Source organism: Euprymna scolopes, chromosome 3, assembly GCF_053919585.1.
Source record: "Euprymna scolopes isolate OS-2025 chromosome 3, ASM5391958v1, whole genome shotgun sequence".
Lineage (NCBI taxonomy): Eukaryota > Metazoa > Mollusca > Cephalopoda > Sepiida > Sepiolidae > Euprymna > Euprymna scolopes.
Window position 1 is genome coordinate 134,560,269 of NC_136484.1, and position 23,722 is coordinate 134,583,990.

The window sequence follows — 23,722 nt, forward strand, 5'->3', positions numbered from 1 at the left end:
ACGGATATTTTATTTGCCTATATTCGCACATATCTCTTCAAAACGCACTAATTTTTCAAACTGTATGTTTAGCATTTTTACTCGCCCGACATTTGACTGAATTCTGGTCTAAAAAAAAAGAAATCAGAGCTATGCATATAAACATTATCATAGAAAACAATTTACACTCAACAGCAAATAAGGTCAAACCTTGCTGCCTGTTATATAAAAAGCAGTTTTTGTGCATTTATGGATGTATGTCGGGCTAAAAGTAAATAGAAACGGAAATAAGAATACTAATGGATTTAGCATTTTTTGGACTGGCGTTGTTCTGGATGAATAATATATATATATATATATATATATATATATATATATATATATATATATATATATATATATATTTAATTCAGTTTTTACTCAGAACTGATGCAGATTTCGTCAGCAAAATCAGCATTAAAACCAGTCCAGGTTCTGACTAAAAGAAATTAACTCTGATCGTTTTAATCAAGAAACTACTACTTTATGCAAACTCATTCCTCGTGTGTGTTTGTGTCTAGAGAGATGAATGAGATTGCCTGAGATATATAAGAGCAGGAAAAGATAGTATACATAGAAATATATGTATCTTGTCCCGGCTTACACCGAGTAGACTTGTCAGTATATAATAACGTTTTCTTAAATCTGCTCTTATTGGAATAAAGTAAAAAAAATGTACTTAGAAATGATGAGAGCTGGGAGTGTCACCTTGTTTTTATAGACGTACGTTGTCTCTACAGTAAAACCATGTACGGTTGTAAGAACATAAACGACCCAGCAATTAGGATATAATGTTGGTTTTGCTACCTATACAACCTACTGATTTTTATGTGTGCATAGCTATGTTCTTCCCCCCATTTGTCTCTTAGGTAATTAGTTGCCGCATATGGTTTTGTGTTTTTTAGTCTAGTTGAACGGATCTTTCCTCGAGAGAGAGGCTTTGCCATAGGAACCACAGAGACATAGTTAAAGTGAAACATGTCTTAAACGTTTGATTAGTAGTGTTCCGCAGAGCACGTTTCAAGATAGAATATTACAGTCACATTGGATCAATTCCATAACATGTTCAAAGAGATATGAACAATACGCAATGTTCTTTGATTAATAAAACACAATGTATTGTATGCTAATTTATTCTTAGCTAGCTTAAAAGTGAATCGGATCACTAGTGAAGCACATCACAATTATCGATGCAGACTGAAATTGATTAAGCCGAATTCAAACTAATCCTATTTATTACAATTCTATTGGGAAAGTCAGACACACTAGTAATAATTTCTGGGTGAAATAGGAACTGCATATTTTACAATAGGTATTGAGTTTTGTATTAGGCGCGAAACAGTCATACATAGGTTACAGTTACCTGAAAATAAGAAAACATTTAACGTTTGATTCGTTTTATCGATTTTTCTGTAGTTTTATATTTAGAACATTTCATACATCGGTCTAACAAATTTTAAACTGTTTCAATGTCGATATTTCTCGATAAGAGAAACATATTTTTAGTTTATCAGCAAAATACCTTGAAAACATTTTTCTTCTTTTCGAAAAAGAAATGTTGCTTTCCTTAACACATAAAAAGACTTATCTATTACATGCTACAGACGATCTTATATTATTGTATGTTTGCTTATTTGTCACACTGAGTCAAGATATCGACAAAAGAAATGAAAACTAAACGGGAACAGAGGAGTTGGGTATGGTTGGTGGTGGGAAAAGCGAGAGAGAGAGAGAGAGAGAGAGTAGTAATAGAAACATCATCAGATCAGACTGGTGCAAATAAATAAACGACACAAACAAAGAAAAATACCGACAAATCATCAGCATCGGAAAAAGGTAAAATAAAGATAACATAAATAGCTGACCTAAAAAAGTATATAAATACGTTGTTCAATTCTTACATTAAGTTTCGATATACCAGCGTTGTCCTAACAGGTCACAAATTTGTTTGGATGTGTCCGTGGTATAACTCGTATTTACGTCTGAAAACGAGTCACAGAAAAAAGATAGGACGTCAATGACAAGTACAGTAAAACCCCGGGATGCGGTATTAAAAATTAGTAACTAAATATCCAGTACAGTATATAATACACATGTATATAATCAAATAACATACCATCGTAAGGGCCCGGAAAAATATCGCATTCCACATCGTAACTTGAAAAAACTGTATTCTAGGGTCACCGTATCCCGAGGTTCACTGTAAATAAATGATCACGAATGAAGGTGTTTTTTTTTTCTTTTTAGTCGAGTTAAGTGTTTATCTTAGCACACATGCATTATTACTTTATGCTAGAATTTATAGTATAAGTTGTGTGTATCTGTTTTTTGTTGTTTTCTACTTTCATAGTATAAAAAAGAGACATTCCCATATTAAGAAATATTTTCCATGTTCATAATGCCAATACCATTCATAATTTCTTACGGCTGGTAGATACATAACATATTTTATATATTAGGAAGATGAATATGCGAGACAAAATCTTGTGAGAATCAAGAAAATAAGGTGATTGATGGAGAGTAAGAGACCGTAGTAGCGGCATTGTCAGAGGTAAGTAAGGAAATGACCTAAAGAAAAAAGATAACTAGTTTGTGCACTTTTAACTATACAACACCTCAACGTTAGTCCAACAGCTTTCTAGAGTATTGCTTTATTTGATGTATTTAAAATTGTTTGTCGCTACTTCGTAGTTTTTTTTTTATTTACTAGGATTTTAGCTTGGCGTTGCCCGGGTGTTTGGATGTGTATGTTGAGCAAAAAAAAAAAATAAAAAAAAGGGTCAATTTTTTTAACTTTGACCCCTATTATAATCCTTTGACATTTGTTTTGGGCTCAAATAAAGTTATTAAGTTAGAAGTTGTTCAAGGAACCTATATCTAAAATTTCAAGTGTTTAGACCCAAAATTGGCAGAGAAGTTTGCTGGAGTTTTCAAAGGTCAATATTTGAACGTTGACCCCTTAATAGTCAAATTTTCCCGAATCTCAGTATCCTGTATATCAAATTTATTATATCAAAGTTATTGCGTAGGAAAATGTACAAAGACACGTTCACTTTTATATTTATAATAGATTGATAGCTACCACATCGTGTATGAGTAGAGAATAAAGATATTCTGATAGTAATAATTTTTTTTTTCGAATCGTCTGTAATTCTTAAATGCATTGCTCGACATAATATACAGATTATTCCTAAATTTTAGCGCGCTGCCTTAAGAGCGACTATTTTGGAAGCATTCACGGATTTGAAAAATGCATTGGTCGACATAATATACAGATTATTCCTAAATTTTAGCGCGCTGCCTTAAGGGCGACTATTTTGGAAGCATTCATGGATTTGAAAAAAAAAATGTTTTTATTCGACAGTGACAACTATGCGAATATCCCTCGATTATTTAACACCAAGGTAGGGGTGCTGTCTCGTCTGTTGCTGCACTTAGTCTTTGCTGCCCTCGTTAGTGATGCTTTACACAAAGGTAATTTTATTTTATAAAAATTATCAAGGCCCGGAAGCCACTTGGAGATAAGGGTTATTGTGAGTACAATAACCAATGAGATAATATTGTAGTAATAGTTGGTATTGGAGATTTGATAAAGTGTCTTACTTAAGGGGGCGATTAATCAGGAATTTATTTATGTTGGACTTGAAGACATCCAAGTTGTAGTCAGGTGGGAAACAGGCAAACGGAAGAGAGTTCCACAGGCGTGCACTTCTCAGAAAGAAACTTCGTTTATGGAATCCACGTTTTGATTTAGGCACAGATAAAGAGTGGGGGAAATTAATTACAGTGGTTTTAGCTAGACGGGTGTTTATCGTGAAAGATTGGCGAGGGGAGACCAGAGATTGGAGCTCGGACGAGCACTTTCCCTGAAAATAACGATAAAACAAAGACAGGCTCACAACGTCTCTTCTGTGGGAGAGAGGCTGCAGGGAAGAAAAAATGACATCCCCCACTAAGCCACGAAGTCTATTTTATACTTTGTCAAAGCAGGATATGCTGTGTTTAGAAGCTCCAGCCCAGATGTGGCAGCAGTACTCCATCTTTGGACGTACTTGGCTTTTATACAGATAGAGAATTACATACGAATATAGAACGAATTTTGTCCAATAAAAGTGTCCTTTTTTTTTTTGAGAGATGTATTTAACACCACTTAAACCTGACCCTGTGTGTTAGTATTGCCCTTGTTGGGAACCTCGTACAATCCGTAGAGATACTTCATCCATCCTTCTAATGAGGCAGTAGAATCATTCCTCGATGAATTGATAGAATAGCATTCATTCAAACAGTTTACACTATATCGTCAGGACATAATGGGAATGAGCATCTCAACTGCAACCCTAATTTAAAGTTATGTAGTAGGATCTTAAGTTTTCTAAATTCCTGTGAAGTGTGGTTGAATAAAGATATCTGATTTTTATGATACATTTCTTAAATCCGTGCGCATAATGAAACTGATTTGTTTTAGCGCATTTAACCGTTCTCTTTTCCCAGCGAACATTAATGAAGCGACTCTTCTTTTTGTGCTTTTATGTTTTCTTTTATTAATCCTGCATAATACCAAAAACACATTTTTGATAAATTTTAATAAAGATACAACCAATCAACTCCTTCTCTGCCGATATCTTGTCCTCGAGATAAAAATCTGCGTTATTTTAATTGGCGACGAAAATAAAAGCAAAACTATAAATACCAAACATATTTGGGGGGGGATCATTCCAAGATAAGGTATTATTGCTATTCACATTATTTACTAAAATAAATAAATAAATAAATAAATGACATTATATACAAGGCCAAAGTGATCGCTTATTTAGTTTAAGTATTGTTCTCAAAACAATCCAGGAAAAATGTATGAAAGGAAATGAAAATAATTCCAGAATTATTATAGAAATGGTAATGATAATAGAAATTGTCAATCAAACGTAGTTATATTTTTTGTATAGTATTAGTTGTAAGTGCATCATTCACACTTAAAATATTTAACTACCCGGTATCATTAAAACACTCATTCGCAAAGCGTAAAGGGATGAAATGAGGGATATATTTTGTTTTATCTTTTATACAAGAAAGATAAAGGGTAGAAGCTATTTGTCAAAAGTTCAGACTGCCCGCGTGTGGAACACTTTTCCAAGTCCAACACAAACAAATTCCTGATGAATCGCCCCCCCCCAAGTAATGACCCTTACCAATTCTCCAATACTATTGCTACACTATCCCTTTGATTACTGTACACACAATAACCCTTATCCCCGAGTGGCCATTGGACCTTGATAAGTGGTGAACTCCATGTAAAAAAAAAAGATATGTCTAATATTTTAATAAAATTTGAACCATAGCATATGTCATCGATTAATAAAATTCCCCCGAAGTTCAGTTTAGTTAGAATTTGTCAAAAGATACTGCCTAAAAATATTAGATCTGCAGTCATGTTTATCCGCAGTGATTAATCAAGATTTATTGAGTTTCATTTTCTTTTCTTATAAGATTTTGAAGTGAAGACCTTTCTAGGATGAAAATCAAAATAAGGGGGCAAAAGTTCAGCAAACCGTTCTATTTTGGGAATTACTCGTACCCACCATGAAACGAAAATTCTCCAACTTAATTATGGTATAAGCACGAAAGAAATAAAATCTGAGCATAACTAAATAATCATAGTATACATCAGGTTTAGAAATTCAAGAATATCGCTATATTATGTGACTGGACACACAGTCTAGTGTGTGAAGTCGTTCATTAAGAAATATTCTGCAGGTTTTTTGAAAGATTCCGATAGAGAGAAATCGGCTTTTTTTTTTCATTTAAACAAATCAATTTGTTTTTAATCATTTTTTTTTGTTTTTGCAAATATGAGAATTTCATCAATTGAATTGAACGATGTTGTAGAATCCTTTAATCATTCTCTAGATTATGTAATGCACGTTCAAAGAGAAAGTACATTCAACAAAAATCATCCAGTTCAAATACAAAGTGAACGTTGGCGAATCGAAAGCAATGTTGATTAAGTTCATGGACTTTTTGCAAAAACGCATTTATATTCGCATTAGAAATGATAGAAGTCATATTTCAGATATTGTCTAAAACATCTATTTCGACCTATGTTTTGAGTATACGAAAACATCTAGCGTAGTACAAACTATCGAGAACTCATTAAAATATTCACTTGGAAATTAACTAAATAAAGAAATAACTTGTCATGTTTTGCGCACGAAACGAAACCAATCATTTAATAAATCCTTTTGTTTCACATTCTTTAAACTAGTTTTGAATGTATTCTTTTAAAATGTTTTATTTACTTAAGAGTCACGACTTACCCAGGCCCGAAAGCCACTCGAGGACAAGGGCTAATGAATGTAAGGTGGTAATGTAGTAATCACTAATGGTGTAAATTGGGTGGAATTTGATTATTTCTGAGGACGGCTCAACAAGAACTTGTTTACATTGGATTTTAAGGCTACCATGTTGTACTAAATCAGGAAGCAGGCCAGTGGGAAAGTTTTTCACACGCGGGCAGTTCTGGGAAAGAAGGTTTATCATGGAATGTGCGTTTAGATTTAAGCACAATTAGACGGTGAGGGAAATTATATATAGTGGTTGTAGCTAATCGAATACTTTTGTGGGGGGAGTTTGAAAAGAGGGAACGATAGATGACAGTTCAGTCGAGCACTTGCAATGAAAATAACGATAGACACAGGGACAGGCTCGCAACGTCTCTTATATGAGAAAGAGGTTGTAGGGAAAAGAAAATGATATCACCTACGAGGTTTCGAAGCTTTTGAAACATGTCAAGGCTGGATAGGGTACGCCGAGCAGCTCCTGCTCAGATATGGTAAAAGTACTACATGTATTTTCCTACCTTCACTTCCTTAAATCGATATTATTATATTCTACGTTTATACTTTCATTGTCACGACTACTTTTAATACGATTAACTGGGTGAGGCTTTCAGGAAAAAAATGGAGAAATATTTGATTTGTATAATCTACAACTATACAATTTTGATTTCCTTAACTTATATGGATTCCATTTTTTTCTCTTTAATTTGATGAGGCAAATTCGACGGTCATTATATGTTTCTACTTATTCACGCTCCGGGTTTGTTGTCTTCGTCTATTGGCATTTGCTTTTCAGAAAGACTTCAGTTTGCGATCGCTTGAACGGCTTCACATATTCGAAAAGGAAGAACATTTATCGATGACTGTGAATGTTACAGACTGTATGAAGACCATGAATATATAATCAATGCCCTTTGAGCGCTTAACCCTCTTCGACCTTATGACCACACAATTCAATGTTTTTATTTATTGATAACAATGATTAATGCATAACTGGTACGACACACTTGTCTTAATTCTTTCACGTTAGAATCCGATCCAAAGTTCCCATCGAAACATTTTCAAAATACATCCGTTGAGATATTTCAGTGCTTCTCTTTTAAGGTATTATTTATAATTAGTTCAGTTACACCCCCACACACACACGAGAGAGTATGTATGTTTATAATCATATGTGTTATATACTTGTACCTGTGTGTAATTATATTGTGTGTAAATACATGCAGTATTTTATGCAAAATTATATATTATATATATGTGTATATATATATGTGTATATATATATATATATATATATATATATATATATTAGTTATTGGTAATTACATGCATATAACACAAAGGATACCCCATGTAAGCGAGCATATTCTTAAAATCTATTACGAAGCAAGTGTTGCGTATTCTCGACTACATCTTACCCGAACCAGCTTTGCTCGATTGGACACAAAAATGTATAATTGCATATTTATTCACATACATCACTTGGTATTCACAAATTAGTGCTCATTTATTGAAGAGCAAGCACAGTATCCATTAACTACAATTATCTAACGTTAACGTGATTGTTGCGTGCATAATATGGGCATAAGTGTGTGTATATATATATATATATATATATATATATATATATTTAAATGGAGCTCACCACTTATCAAGCCCGGAAGCCACTCGCCGATAAGGGTTATTGCTTGTACAGTAATCAATGGGATAGTATCGTAGTAATCGTTAGTATTGGAGATTTTATAAAGTGTCTTAAGGGGGGTGGGCGGTTTGTTAGGAATTTGTTTATGTTGGACTTGAAGACATCCAAGTTGTAGTCAGGTGGGAAACAGGCAAACGGAAGAGAGTTCCACAGTCGTGCACTTGTAAGAAAGAAGCTCTGCTCATGGAATCTACGCTTGGATTTAGGCACAGATAAAGAGTGGGGAAAATTAATGACAGTGGTTTTAGCTAGACGGGTGTGTTCGTAAAACATTGGCGAGGGGGGGCCAGAGATTGGAGCTCAGACGAGCACTTGCCTTGAAAATAACGATAAAACAAAGACTCGAAACGTCTCTTCTGTTAGAGAGAGGCCGCAGGGAAGATAAAAGGGCACCCCCACTAAGCCACGAAGTCTATTTTGTACTCTGTCAAGGCAGGATAGGCTGTTTTTAGCAGCTCCTGCCCAGATATGTCAGCAGTACTCCATCCTTGGACGCACTTGGCTTTTATGCAGATAGAGAATTGAATCAGTTGTTAGATATCTTATGGGGCGGTAGAAGGATCCTACCATCCTCCCAGCGACCTTGGCAACATACCTGATGTACGTGTTCCATTTCAGATCAGGAGTAAAGGTCAAACCCAGAAGCTTTTCAAGACGAGTGTCATCTATTTCAATTGATGCCAGATGGGGGTCAGAGCGTTGATGATGTAAAGATAGGAGCTTGGTTTATATATATATATATATATATATATATATATATATATATATATATATGTATATATATGTTTAATATATGTTAATCTGTGCAGATTTCTTATTTACTAATAACGTAACATGCAGCCGGAATTGAACTCATTACACGAGTTTGTAATGTAATTCAAATCTTGTCCGTAGCTGAATACTTGATGCTTCGCCAATGCTATAAAGGGATTTTTTTATCGTGACGCCATCGCTAGATGAGTTGCCCACCACGGCTTAAGGGAGGCACATCTACTCACAAGAAAAGGACAGATCTCGCCAGTTTCCCAACCTGTCATTTTATCTCACTTTTCCAAATGGTCACTCATCCAGTACTGACCATACTCAACGTTGCGTAACGTCGGTGATCTAGGGAGAAGCGGTGTGTCAATGTGATTGTGTCGTATTTATTTTTACAGAGCCAATTCTCTATAGAATACTATATTGCACCTAATATATAGTATTGCTTTTCAATGTTACAAAAAAGCGTAGGTGCAATCAACTAGAATCTAAACAACAAAGTTCAGCGCTCCAGTCGCATTTCCTATCGATGTACCAATCCATAGATAGGTAAGAAAGATTTAATATTTATCGACCTGAACAAATGAACTATAATTGGGCATGCGCAGAAAGAAATAAACATATTGTATTGCAAGTGTATATGAACATTTGCATTTTAAATTGCCAACTCCTGCACGCATTATTCATCGATCCAGACAAAGGTCTTACTCGTTATTAATCATCATCGATGTATGATTATTATTTCATGTTTATTGCAGTGTCATATGACCAGTCGTTTAACAGTTTATCAGTTAAATCTTTATACATAGACACGCATACACATACGCCTATTGTGTATATATATATATATATATATATATATATATATATACATATATATATATATAATATGTGTGTGTGTTTAGACGTGTATATGATAACTATGGCTGTAACAAGAGAATGTTCTTTTCATTATTTTGACTCAACTATATATCAGTTAATGTCTTACGTTTTTAGATAGACTGGTGTAGTTCTCGATTGATTGTGTATGTTTCAGATATATAATCGAGAGTCAAAACAATGATAAGAATACTATCGTCATAGCCTAGTGATTACAAAGGCTATGACAACAGCATGTTTTCCTTGTTTTGATTCTCAGGTATATATCCATTGATATCTTATGTTTTTATGTAGAGTGATGTGATCCTCGGTTTATTGTATCTGTGTAGGATATATACTCGATAGTAAAAACAATGAAAAGAATATGTTGTTGTCATAACCCTATTGATTATATAAGTGAATAAATGAGATATTTTAAAAGCTGCTCATGCATTTATGTGTCAAAACGGTTAGTGCGTTACTAATAAAATAATATTCTTAAAAGTGTATTTTTTGCATAAAGTATTTTAAAAACCTGTTTGCAATAATAAATTTCGTTAATCATTTGTAGAATTTTATCATTTTTACTCTTGTTACACAATAACTTTCATGCATTCAAATTGACGTATAAGTGGCGCAACTACTGTATTTGCTTAATATAAGGCGAAAAGTATTACTGCAGATATTTTTTTCACATTTTATTACTTTAGAATTAACACGAGCTTATATTTATTTATATATAACGTTTTATAACAAATCTGTTGAAAGTTTCGAAAGGAGATCATTTTCCTATCTAATATAAATATCAATAGCGTTTGCTATTTTGGTTTATTTAGATGTGAAGGATAATATCTATTGCAGAATATCGCGGTTATGCAATATATAGTCAAAAGTATACAGAAAACGCGTTCTTTCCAGTTTGTTGTTTATCTATATACAAACACTTACACATATATACATATGCGTTAAGCTAACCTCCTTGAAGCGATTTACATTAAAACTAGGCACTCCACAATTAATAACATTAATTACAAAATCAATCACAAAATTGGAAAATGTCTTGCTTGTCAATTAACAATAAGAAATATAGCCGTTAGACATCATCACTTTACTTCATCAAGTCCACATGCAATATCTAGTCACTTTGGACGACCAACAGTAAATATTAGCGGTTAAAAACGAAAACACGACAGGGTTTACTAGCCGTTCACCACAACAAGATTAATGATTTGAAGAAACGAACTGAAAGTACTTAAAATGAGAAAAAAACATAGAACTTTTATCCTAACTTAATTCTAATATTATTCACAAAATCAAAAGAATAATAAAAGCTTAAAAACACCAAAACTGTGTTAATTACTAACATTAGCCTTAATAAAAAAACTATATGTTCCAACTTTAATCAGAGCAATTCTAAATCAGAAAAAAAATCAAATATTATAAATAAGAATAAACAAAAAATCTTAAAAGAAGGTAATGAAATTTATAGGCCAGCCGTAACAAAGCCAAACAATTAGGACTATGGTCTCTTATTAATCGATTGATCAGCTTTTCCTGGTCGTGTATATTGGGTCTTTGGTTACTAAGGTAGCTTTTAGTAAAAGTGAAAGAGAGGATATGAAAGCTATGAGAATAAAGGGAAAACTGTAAAGGACAAAACAAAAGGACCAGGAAAATTATGTCGTAAATCGAGACATGTTATAGAATATAAAAGAAAAAAATGAACTGGTAGATGACTATTGAGTAAAAATAAAATCACGTGATGAACGCGCATCTAGTTAAATGTATACGCACTTTTGACAATCTATATAATTAAAAATATTCTGTGGACCTTGCTTTTTCCATTTTGTCTTCGACGATCGGGCGATTCAATCTTTAAAAAAAAATGACAGAGCGTCGCTCAAAAGCTAAGGAATGAGGGTGCACTATACGGTCTCCCACACTGAGAATTGAACATTCAAGAGAATATCAATTCTACAATTGATTTTCCCAAGTATTCTAACCACCGTGTCACGGGTCATTGCGGATAGTTCTAGCACGGATTTTGGGAGCTTTAAATCTATTTTTATTTCTAGTTGTAAATATAAGTATTACTACTTATATATATATATATATATATATATATATGTATAGTAATAACTTAGGGCCTGTACTCAGTCATGGCTGATGAAACAAGGCATGTTGCTCCCGTGAAATAAAGATTTCCGTTCGAAATTCTGTCCAAATTCTCGAGTTCAACAGAAACATTCCGGGGTTCGACAGCTGAAAAAGATCGGAGGTTACATCGACCGAAACGTTGTGAAAATAACACTCAAGATAAAAACAGTAGTTCGATTACTCCAACTAATACGAATAACAGAGCAAAGAAAAAAATGTAAATGTATGAATATAGAAAAGTAACAAAGAAGAATGACAGCAAATAATGAAAAAGTGAAACTAATAAGAAACAGAGAAATGACAAAATAAATGAAAAAAGATGAAGAAATCAGAAACCAATGAAGAACGCATAATATTAGGAAGGAACAGAGAAAAAATGAAAAATAAAATTTAATAAAACAGAAAAGAATTAAGAGATAAAATAATGTTGTAGAAAATGGGAATAATAGAGAAAATAAAAACAATAAGAGCGAAAATAGAAAAGAATTATAGAAAAACGAAAACGTGTAGAAACCATTTTGGGTTGATTGAAATTACTTTCATTTTCAATTACAAATAAACGCCCCGATACCGCCATGATTTACGGCCTAATTAAGAAAAAAAATTAATCTCCAATTTCCAAAATCTCCAAAATAAATTAATCAACAGACATTTAATAGGACGGAAATTGGTTCATTTAAATATCTAATATCGTTGTGAAAGATATGGACCCACAGTTACCCTCCAGCTATGGTTTAAATCACAGACCATTTTTATTTAATAGTATTCCATAAATAATTGCCAAAACCGTTATGTTTTGGTATGAGCAATGAAGGGTCGATATGCCGTAAGGTAGATACAGAAATCAAATCGCTTAAATAGTATGTATCTTATTTAGAAAGAAAGAAATACTTTCTTGTATGTTTAAATTGAAAGAAAATTTATTGGCAGAAATACAACTACATTTATAAATGAGGTTCAATGGGTAGTGATGTTTCATTTCTTTCAATATTAACAAAACCAAGTGTCGACAATATGATTGGTTTAAAAGTGGGACTTATCTTTATAGAAATGTAAATGTGATATTTTTAAGTGATATTTTTTGTTAAGATTTCAGATAATACAGTGGTTGGGGTGATGAATGAATAACACGTTTCCGGTAACGTTTTTCAAAAAATGTAATAAATACATTTTTTTTTTAAAACGAATAAGTATAAAATATTTGAGTGAAATCTGACTAATAGCGGATTTTAGGTAGACGTTTTTGTAGTGATGAATTCAACAGAAAACGACGCCATCATAATATGTCGATGCAACACATTACCTGCCATCTTATACAAAGGTTAAACTGGATTATAAACAACAAATAAATGCGCATATTTCATAAATCTTGAATATTTGTTAATAACAAACCAATATATCCAAATTGATTCATTTTGCAAAACACACTTTGGGCATGGCATATCAACACGTTTGTAGGTTATTTATTGCGGAAACAACACCCGATTGCAAACAGCACCTTGTATAGTATTTATTGGAAACCTATTACTATTTTACTTACTATGATCTAATGCTAAGCTTTGTCATTGGAATATCTATGAAGCTATGTAAAAAAAAAAACAATTATATCACTGGCAGACATTAAGATCTTTACAGCTTCGTATTATAATAGCTTATTTCCAAGAACCATATGCTTGTGAAACTCTCTTCCCAAAACTATAACCTTGGTCGTCTTAAGACAGAGCAGTAAACATTTGTCTTAGCGAGTACTATCTCTCCTTTCGATTTCAATTGAAAAAAAAATCAAATTTACTAACAGGTTTGTATTCTGCAACGTGAAGAAACCACGACTCCTAAGATAAACCAGAAGTACCAATTTTAATGAAAATGATAAGTTCCTACCTATGGTATAAAAATATGCGTAAATATAAAAACGAGTAATTCATGAATAAAATAAATTTATAAAACAATTATAACAAATAATGAATTAACGAGAAGTTATTTTTAAAGCAATGTGCAGATTAGGTAACTTGTTTACAGGCATCAATAGTTAAAAATATATTGCTCTTTTGTTCGGGAAAGATCAGTTTGGTGTTTTAGTCTCACTGAATAAACGTCGGTTTTCCAAAGGCGTATGTTAACATACGTTTAATATTCCTAAGTGCTGGCATCGAACTAGTTTTAAAAGAACCAATTATTTAATTAGCCGTAATTTTTAATTAACTATCTGTTATCTTATGTTTTCTATTATAGTTGCTTGAAAAGTTAGCCATGGAGAGGAAAAAGGATACTTTTGAAATGCATTAGTGTGGGATTCCCCCAAAAATATATTACGAAAAAAACGTCTTGTTGTTGTCTTTCTTAGTTAAAATGTTCTAATCAACAGTTGTCCTGAGTTAGCGAGTTCAGTACAACTCACTGCTTTAATTGTTTTAACCTGTTCCTCCTTCGCTTTCAAATTTGTTATAAACGTACTAGATTTATTCGGTTTGTACAGCTTGCAATAAAAGTTGACGACTGGCAATATTTACTGTATATTAATATCTGTTACGAAAGGATTTGTTATGCACTGTGCGTTTATTAGTTCGATTTCGTCGAGTCGAAATAAGTTTAGTCATAACTAGTAGAAAGGTATTAGCTGCAAAACTCATCCTAGGATGGATAAATAATCCCGCGAACATTTTAATAAATGAAAAGTATTGCGTTTTGTCTGCTTTACGCCATATAAAACCTCTTGGATTACTTACACTTAGAAATTCGCTATTTTAAACGATTATTCACATACACCTCTGAACAGCAAACGTCTGTGCAGAAGTTCTATATTAAATTATGTAGCGGAGCTTTCCAATAGGCTTTTATATATATATATAATTATATATTACATATTTATGAGAATGGAAATAGTATTCCGACAAAATATAAAATATAAAAAGGAACAACCCGAGTTAAACCGATGTTCAGCAACGTTTCCTCTTTATTTCCTCCAGAGGAAGTCTCGAAATAAAAACGAAACGTTGGTGAACACATGACTGTTTTTTTTATTTATTTCACTCTCTGTCTGTCTGTCTCTCTCTCTCTCTCTCTCTATATATATATATATATATATATATATATTTCTCTAGAAATATTTCTTATAATATATATAAATCCTTATTTAAGAAGCTCAATATAATTACAGAGCAATATAGAGAATACATGATAAAAAGTTATATTAGAATTGTATAAGTCAACTGAATTAAAGAAATAACTAACAAGATGTTCACCATCACGAATTTTGGAACAAGTTTTCGTTCATTTATTCTCTCTCTCTGTCTCTCTCATATATATATATATATATATATATATATATATATATATATATATATATATATATATATATATATAGGCAGCATACGATATCCTGCAAAAACCTATTAGCCGTCGTGTTTGGAGGTTAATTACATACGAACAATACAGAGCATGTGGAAACGTACCAACCTCGAACTTGGGCAATGCTCTCATCTAACGAAACTAAGAAGGTATACCTGGAGACACAATGAAGTATTGGGGGATTATTCTGGAGGCTTCGAAGATATATTGTGTGCTTGCCAATAAATGTGACAAGTAGAGCAATTTAACCCGTTAAAGAAAATATCTAAAACAATCTTTATGTAAAAATAGTTATAGATCGTCATTGTTTGATCGCTGCTCGGACTGGTTCGTTGCATTTGACTTAAAACGCCGACTCGTGTTTCCAACGTAAATAACGTTAACAGATCAGCGTCCGGTTAAGGTCATATGGTTCATTAATTTGAAAAACTCATTTTGTCGTTAAATTACCTGTTCTATTTGAGGAACGCTGTTAATGGGCACATTAGTGCAAGTTTGGACGATGTGAACATCTACGAAAGCAACGTGTGTAAAATAACTGGGAAAAAACATTGTATTTCCTACTGGAGTTGGATTCCGATGTTTTATTATCATCAAGGTCAATGTTCTTTAATAATCTTAGTCTTTTTCTTTAAGACAAGAAAATGTACACAACAATAAAAGACAAAACCATCTGCATCCGCGTAGATATTTCAATATAAAAGAGTGACGCCAATCTCGTACAGTATGGAAGTATGATGATATACTGCTCGGAAGATTTGCGCTAGTGGTAATTATTTTTCAGTTCTGAAACCATGCCCGAACACTGGATCATCATCTGATGTAGGATTCGTCGGAAGTAATGCGACTATGCAAGCTACAGTCATTGTATAAATACATACGGATATGCAGTCTATTACGTGAAACCGATATTATCGGGAGGAATCAACAAATATATACTGCCGATTAATGTGATTTTAAACATTATTTTTACCTACGAATGTGTTCTATGTAAACGCAACCGTCAGTGTGAGAAATGATAATTACTGCCATTCCAGCCATCATTAATGTAAAGAACCAAATGAGCAGACATATTCAGTAAGATTACACACACACACACACATATATATATCAGATAATTGCTTCAACGGTATCCATAGGACAAATGTGGCACTTCTATTCAATGAATGTACCCTGATATTATGATCTTCGACAATGTTTATATTAGTGGAGTTTGCCGTTATGAGAAGCTTTAAAAGGATTTAAAATGACATTCACAGTGAGATTGGCTAAAAGTTCCCGCCACACTTGACAGGAATGGAAACGAATCTTTCTAAACTAGGTCACCGCCGGGGTCATTCGGTGCTATTATTCTTGTCGTTGTTTTAGCGTGCATTAAACTGAAAATAGGATGTAGTGATATATAATTCTAAAAACAGCGGGCTGCAGCCGAAATAAAGTCAGACTAACCCAATCGGTAATATTATGAGAGTTCGAATAAACAAGGTGTTGGATAAACAAGTTACATGAGACAAGTTAGCCGTATTTTTTTATTTTTTATTTTTACTTTTGCATAATGATGCCATGGCTGTACTGAAGTAAACAAGATGAAGAGTTCAACTTCAAATTTGGAGAAGGGAGTATACAATTGAAAAAGAGGAGAAACGGGGAGCACAGCGAATATGAGCTGTTGACGGTTTTTCAGGGGTTTAATAACATGGAAGAATTTTCCGTTAGACTCATACATATAAACACACGCACACACACACAAACGTCTCTCTCACTCCGAATATATATGCAGTAAATTGTATGGTAATTAAGCTACACAGTCTTCGTCGTTTTACCCCCGTAGGAAATCACCAGAATAATATATATTTGATTCTGTATACAAGCTATTCTCACCCGAGATTTAATCATATGTTCAAATATTTTTTGTCTAATCTCATGGAGAGATGTCACTTCGTTAAATTCACATAGGTAATTAGTGGTAACATTGTATGATAATTTGTTTGAACATTTTTTTAATGGGGATACGAAAATTGGTAAATATATAAATCTTTAAATAAATACTTTTCAAGGATGAGATATAGGTACAATATTTTCGCTTTTTTTTCCTTACCAGGGAAATGGTTTCCGTAATGTTTTACTCTTAAAGTGTTTTTTATTCAATTAGTCTGAAGAAAAGGTGTTCTTGGGAAAATTTTCAAACGACATAATGTTTGAATTTGTCCGAATAATCTTGGAACAATGGTAACTCACGATCAAATCTAAAGAAATTGCAAAAACACTAGAGGATGACCTCCAATCGGCAGTGGATTGGGGACATAAATGGATGGTCACATTCAATGCTGCCAAGACTAAACTGGTTTCCTTCAATAATTACAAGAAACCTTCTCTGCCACCAATAGCAATGGCCAGTGACTCCCTGTCTGAGAGTACTTCTTTCAAACTGCTTGGCCTAACGTTCACATGAAACATGAGTTGGAACAATTATATTGAAAACATTGCCAGGGCCGCTGATACAATGGTGCACAGCTTGTTTACAATCATATATATATATATATATATATATATATGTGTGTGTGTGTGTGTGTGTATTAAAAACCTTCTAAAAGAATATACGTTATATGTACGGCTGGATTTTAATTAAATTATATTTCTTCCGGATAATATTAGTAAATAAGCAACTATTTTGTTAGTGGCCCTGGAAATAATGATAGATTACCAAATAGATAAAACAAAACTTATACGAGTCATTTTTCCCGTTGTGGTATTATTTGCTTATTACTAGCCATGTAAACTAAATACTAGATTGTCTATACACTATGTGCGCCTAAGCAATAAGATCAACATTGCATTTGCATAATAGATCACATGCCCTATATATATTATGACGAGTCTAGACAGATCGACCAACGTTTGCATATTATATATCGTAAGATCTTCAAATGAATATTGTAGTCAAAAAGCAAGACAAATCTTTCCTAAAATGCCGAGCAAAAAGCCAAAGAATCGGATATCCTTCCCACTTGCATTTTTGTTGGAATTTGGGGAGAAGTTTGCTTTGCTTTTTTACTACAGAGTTCATTTAGAATCCCGATGATACATGAAGAGTTTAAAAACGTTTATCGATCTGCGTAACCTCCTCATCATATTTATATAATTTTATTTATATAAGACCTCCACATGCGTTTTGAACACTTAAGAAGTATTGGTTTTTAGTTCATTTTTGTAATATGACTGAATTTAAGCAATTAAGAATAATACATATATACATTTTTATTTTGTTTAAGCACCGACAGTCATATCTTGCTATCGGTGTGCACATCGTCTCCATCATTATTGATCTAATCAGGCAAGAAAATATTCTGAAAATAAGAAAAACAGTCGAAAAAACTTCTAATTTTAGAGGAGAAAATATTTTGCCCTGACTAACGTGTAGCATAGTTTAAAAATCATTTAATTTTTAGACTTTTTTCTTGTCTGATGAGGTCAATAATGATCGAAACGGTCTGCACATCGTGGCAAAATATTACTGTATTTAATTAAGGAAGAGTATTTAAAAGTTGCTCTTTTTGATTGAGCACTATTATTGTCCCTTGTTAGAGTTCAATGCTGCTAATCCTTTGAATATTTTCAACATGGAATATATACATATGCCTGCATCGTCGCTCTTATTCTCATGTACAATTTTCATGTTACTTCATATATCCCTCCCTCTCTTCTTAGATGCTACACATGGGGATTGGGTTCTCCCAGGAATGGTAAGAGGTATCCTACTCATAATATACATTTAGCTGACATTCTAGATAGTCGAACGAAGATAAACCGAACAAAATCTGTTCTATCGCAACATAACTTATTTCAATCCAATAGCTATAGAGTGTATTCGTATCGAAATTGGGTAAAACTCCAATTAGAAATTAAAAACTATATTTCGAATTACTTACAATGAATTCAACATTTAATTGGCCGATTTTTAATGCGTAATTAAAAAATAAAATGTTCTTTTTATATAATTATTAGATAGCCTTCTGTTCTAATGAAGATTAATTTGAGATTTCATCTTCGAAACTTATTCAACAGGAACAAGAAAGTAAATTTAGTCTCGGTTAGTGATCTTAAAAATTAACCGAAGCGAATCGAAATTTGAGCAAGCACTCTTACAAAAATATACAAATAACCAATAAGTTTTACTCGACGTAAGTTATAACATAAAGATCCTATATCATTATCCGCATAAGCACGTGCATGTATACGTGTACATGGAAACTGCTTATGCACATATCTAAGACGCTCGTGTACTCCTTAACGAAAACACATTTTAATTTCATAAAAAAAACAACAAAATTGAACATTGAAAATAAAGTCGAAAATAAGAAAAGCAAAATTAGTAAAAAAGTAAAATAAAAAATAAATGGAAAATGGAAAATGCTAAAAAAATATGAATTCATACAAGATTTTCGTTCAATAATTTTCAGATGCCATTATGCAAAAATAATAAAATATTAAAATATATATATATATATATTTGCTTCATATTGAGAAAGTTCATTTTTAGATACAAAAAATAACGCAGGATGCAGATAATGGAGGCAGGTTCGTTTTCTAGAAGCGGTGTTAAGGGTTGGGAGGACACTAAGTTGGAAAAAGGGAGGGATAGATGGAATTAGTCGAGAATAAAAAGAAACATAGGTGAAAAAAGGGGTTAGTAAATAAGGGATATAAAAGGAATTGGTAAACAGCTATCAAAGATGTAATGATTTTAGAATGCATTTCCAAGGGGAAAGATGGAAAGGGAGGCGATTAAACAAAAATATTATCGCAATAGCAGAGGAAAGAAGAGATCATTAAGCGTTTTGATGGATCAACTTTTTTTTAAAGATTTTTTATTTCATTAATATTTATTTAAATCCTCAAGTGTTAATGTCGTTTGAAATACTGTCAAACGTGAAAAAAAAAAGGATTTTATCGTAAAGTGGAGAATTTAGTTATTATCGCGCGAGGCTTTCTGTTTTTGAAATGCAGACATAGGTCTCGTTATCAAAGTTTAGAGAAGAGAGGATGACGTAGACGTGATTTTATGGCGGCATATACATACATTTTACGATCAGCAGAACCGGCTGATTGACGCGTAAATATATCACGAATTGTTGGAGAAGAACCCACATGAAAGTTTTATATAGATTCTGCCTCTTCAGACGCTCTCAATACAATAAGCTAATTTATAGCGGAAGGTTCACAACTGATGTAATAACAGCTTTTTTTATTTAAAAAAAAGGTATGTAAGACGAATTTTTAATCCTAAATAATGAAAGAAATCCCATACACACACACACAATATATATATCGGTGTACATATACATACATGCACCTTTATAGATATTACTTATTTTTGGTATTTTGGCTATGATCGAAGTGTAACACATGTCCTTACACGATACTTAATATTATCACAAAAGAATAAATCATTGTAGATAAAGGCAGTATTAAATTAATCTCAATCCAGTATGTTTTATTTGTATTATATTAACAACCGAAGCAAATATATAGGACTTACTCACTTCTTGTAACATGTTATGATATTGAGCCTGCTTCAAATGGGGTATTTTTTAAAATCATTCTCATCATCCAGAAATCAGGATACCCTATTGTAAAGGCTACCGTTCAAATAAGGTGTTACGCAATACGTTCATCTTGTATAACTTCTAGAGCCACGAAAGTCACCGTGCGTTTTGTTGTCTATACGGGTTTTCGTAGGAGACTGGTGTAGACACATTTGAAGAAAAATAAAGTATGAACAATATACAATAGCAACAATATACAGGATGGGGACAGAGAAACGTTTTTTTTTGTTTTAAGTGATATCCCAAAATAAACAAGTTGCTCTGCCCTACCCTTTATAATAAAAAAGGAACTAAAAACACGGGTTACGTAATAGCAGTATAATAGATTTCTCGTTGTATAGGTAGATTCATGAGCAAAATCTTTATTTAAAGATCAAGTATTTAGATAACGTATCAGTTTATTTGCATAATAGTAAATTCAGCTGATCAATGAACAGGTCAATTATACCAAAGAAAGAAAGGACGACAAAAGAACAGCAAATGGCATGAGCAAAGAAAGTTGCATACGTAAGGAAGAAAAAAAACGATATATTTGTTCAATGAAATATTGTTCGATAAATTCCATCCTCCCCCAACCATCTTTAATACTTAATGGCTGAACATACGAATGTTTTATTGTTTTGAAGAATATCATCCTGCAATTTCGATAAAAGAAATATGCTTTTCGTCTTAATTGATTATACTGACTATAATCCTGCTTTTCTTCACCCCAAATGTCAACTAGGTATAAGGGGCTACTATTTCGGACAATGTCTAACGGGGCAGTATATATGAAGTTGAAAAGCGAGATGTCTGTTCGCATTAAATTTAAATTTCAACATGTAAATACAGTGAGGAAAGCGGAAAACAGAGTAGGAATTCCAAAATATAGCACTTCGAAGTAAAAAAAAGAAAGAACAAAAAAAGAAAATATCGGATTAACTTTAATTCGGTAATAATAATGTACAGTTATATAAATATATCCTGCTGCAGTTTTATAGAATTATTATCGTTACTCTCATGTCTATTCTGATCGAGAATGTTTATACCTGTCATGATTCTACCTATGTGTAAAATATATTGAAAACCAACAGACGAAGATATATTTTACCTATAACTAACACATACTATTATTTCATGGATTAATTGATATGAGAACAATTACAAATAATGAGTGAATAAACACTGTCCGAAGCAATCAAATGAAGATTTTTTTGTTTACTCATTTTTAAAGGCTACATCCTTTTTTAATCCTTTTATAGCCTTCTACTTAAAATAAGTTCCACTATCAGTAAATGCTATTTTTAGGTGAGTATTATTTAAAAAAAAAAACGGTTTCTAAAAGTAACGAAGTCATTGTTAAGAAGAAAGTGCAGTTCAGCATGTTCTTATATTGCCAATAACACGATACAACAATAACATATGAAAATTGTTTAGTGTGAAAGAAAATTTAATTTGTCAGCTGAAATGCTATTTTATTGAATACATATGCGTCTTATTTGTTCTTATGCCGTTAAATGTCGTTAAATATACGAGATTTCTTCATAATTAAATCGAGACTATTTCTCAATCCATAAATATGCGCATTTTTTTTATTGCATATACGAGTGCGTTTGTAAATGTAATGCCTCCTAATTTTTATTCCGACCGAATTGATAAGATGTCATTGCAAATTGCATTGGTGTGATGTGCAGACATATTCAACACTCTGTTGTAGATATTTACAGGGTGAGACTAAAAGAAACCAAATCCTGTCATGGCAACGGATATGTGTCATTAAATTTCTCCTTGAAAGAAAACAAATAAACAAATCAATACTTTTTGTCTCCCCTTGAACGTTAACGAGCCGAGTCAGTTTGTGTCAGCATAGTTAAAAGATTTGATCATCGATTTAAGAGTGTTGACAGAGAATTGAGCAGGCAAAACGTGCCCGAGCTCCCACATGCATAACCACCAACCCATCGCTGTCAAAAGCAAATTGAGAATAGTGGTGATTATTTAGAAAAATAATCACAAAACGACGTCAGTTTTAACGATACACTCTTGTATTTGTGGCCTTTAAACTTTCTTTTGTTAGAAAGCAGGAGGCCTTACATTTCAAATGATCATTGTATAAATACGCATGTTGCTATGTATTAATGTAATACCTATTGACACATGTTCAAAAACATTAAACATCAGATCGATTCTATTTTAAATAAAAGGAGAGGAATTAACTCTTATATATGGTATATTCAATTCTTATTCTTATATAAGGCGATATTCAATTCTTACCTGCAATAAAATTACATACAGTGGACCCCCGACATACGAGATTGATTCGTTCCCGGATGAAGTTCGTATCTCGAATTAAAATGGCACAATTAAGGAGACAGTGAAATATGACACACTCGACCACCTAGCGGTTGCATCGGGAAACTCGTAACTTGGATCTTTTTCTTGTATGTAGGGGAGGATTTTTGCTCTGAAGCCATCTCGTATCTCGAATTTCTCGTAACGGGAATCTCGTATGTTAGGGTCCACACTATTACATAAATGAAACAAGTGTTACATAATTATGACTGACAATGCAAACGCATCTCATGCTGGGATTGGAAGAAAAGCAATAATAATTAAAAAAACCGACGGATGAGTTCAAGAGAAACAAAGAAATGAACAGATGGTGAGCTACGAAGCACTTGCAGGTATATTAAGTGATAACTATCGACCGTTTATTATGCTTCCCACGGAAATAAACGATTTATATAAAAGGTATATTAACTATAAATCGAATGGTTGTTATTAAAAAGAAAAAAAAATAGTCGGAGTCCTTGTCCAAAGAGAGGTAAATAATATTTAGATAATCTTGGACTCTTTAATGTGTGTAAGGGTTCGAAAACTAACTGTAGGTTAAAGCAATGAAAGTGCATTACAATGAACTAAACATTAAAAGTGCAGATTTGATGTGTGACCTTATGAGATGA

General features: G+C 32.7%; 1 protein-coding gene across 3 annotated transcripts in view; it reads left to right on the plus strand.

Annotated features, from left to right (window-relative positions):
• Positions 1–23,722, plus strand: part of LOC145259121 (nucleolar protein 4-like) — a 1,685,616-nt gene that overhangs the window by 1,640,623 nt on the left and 21,271 nt on the right. The gene's annotated exons all lie outside the window — the stretch shown is intronic.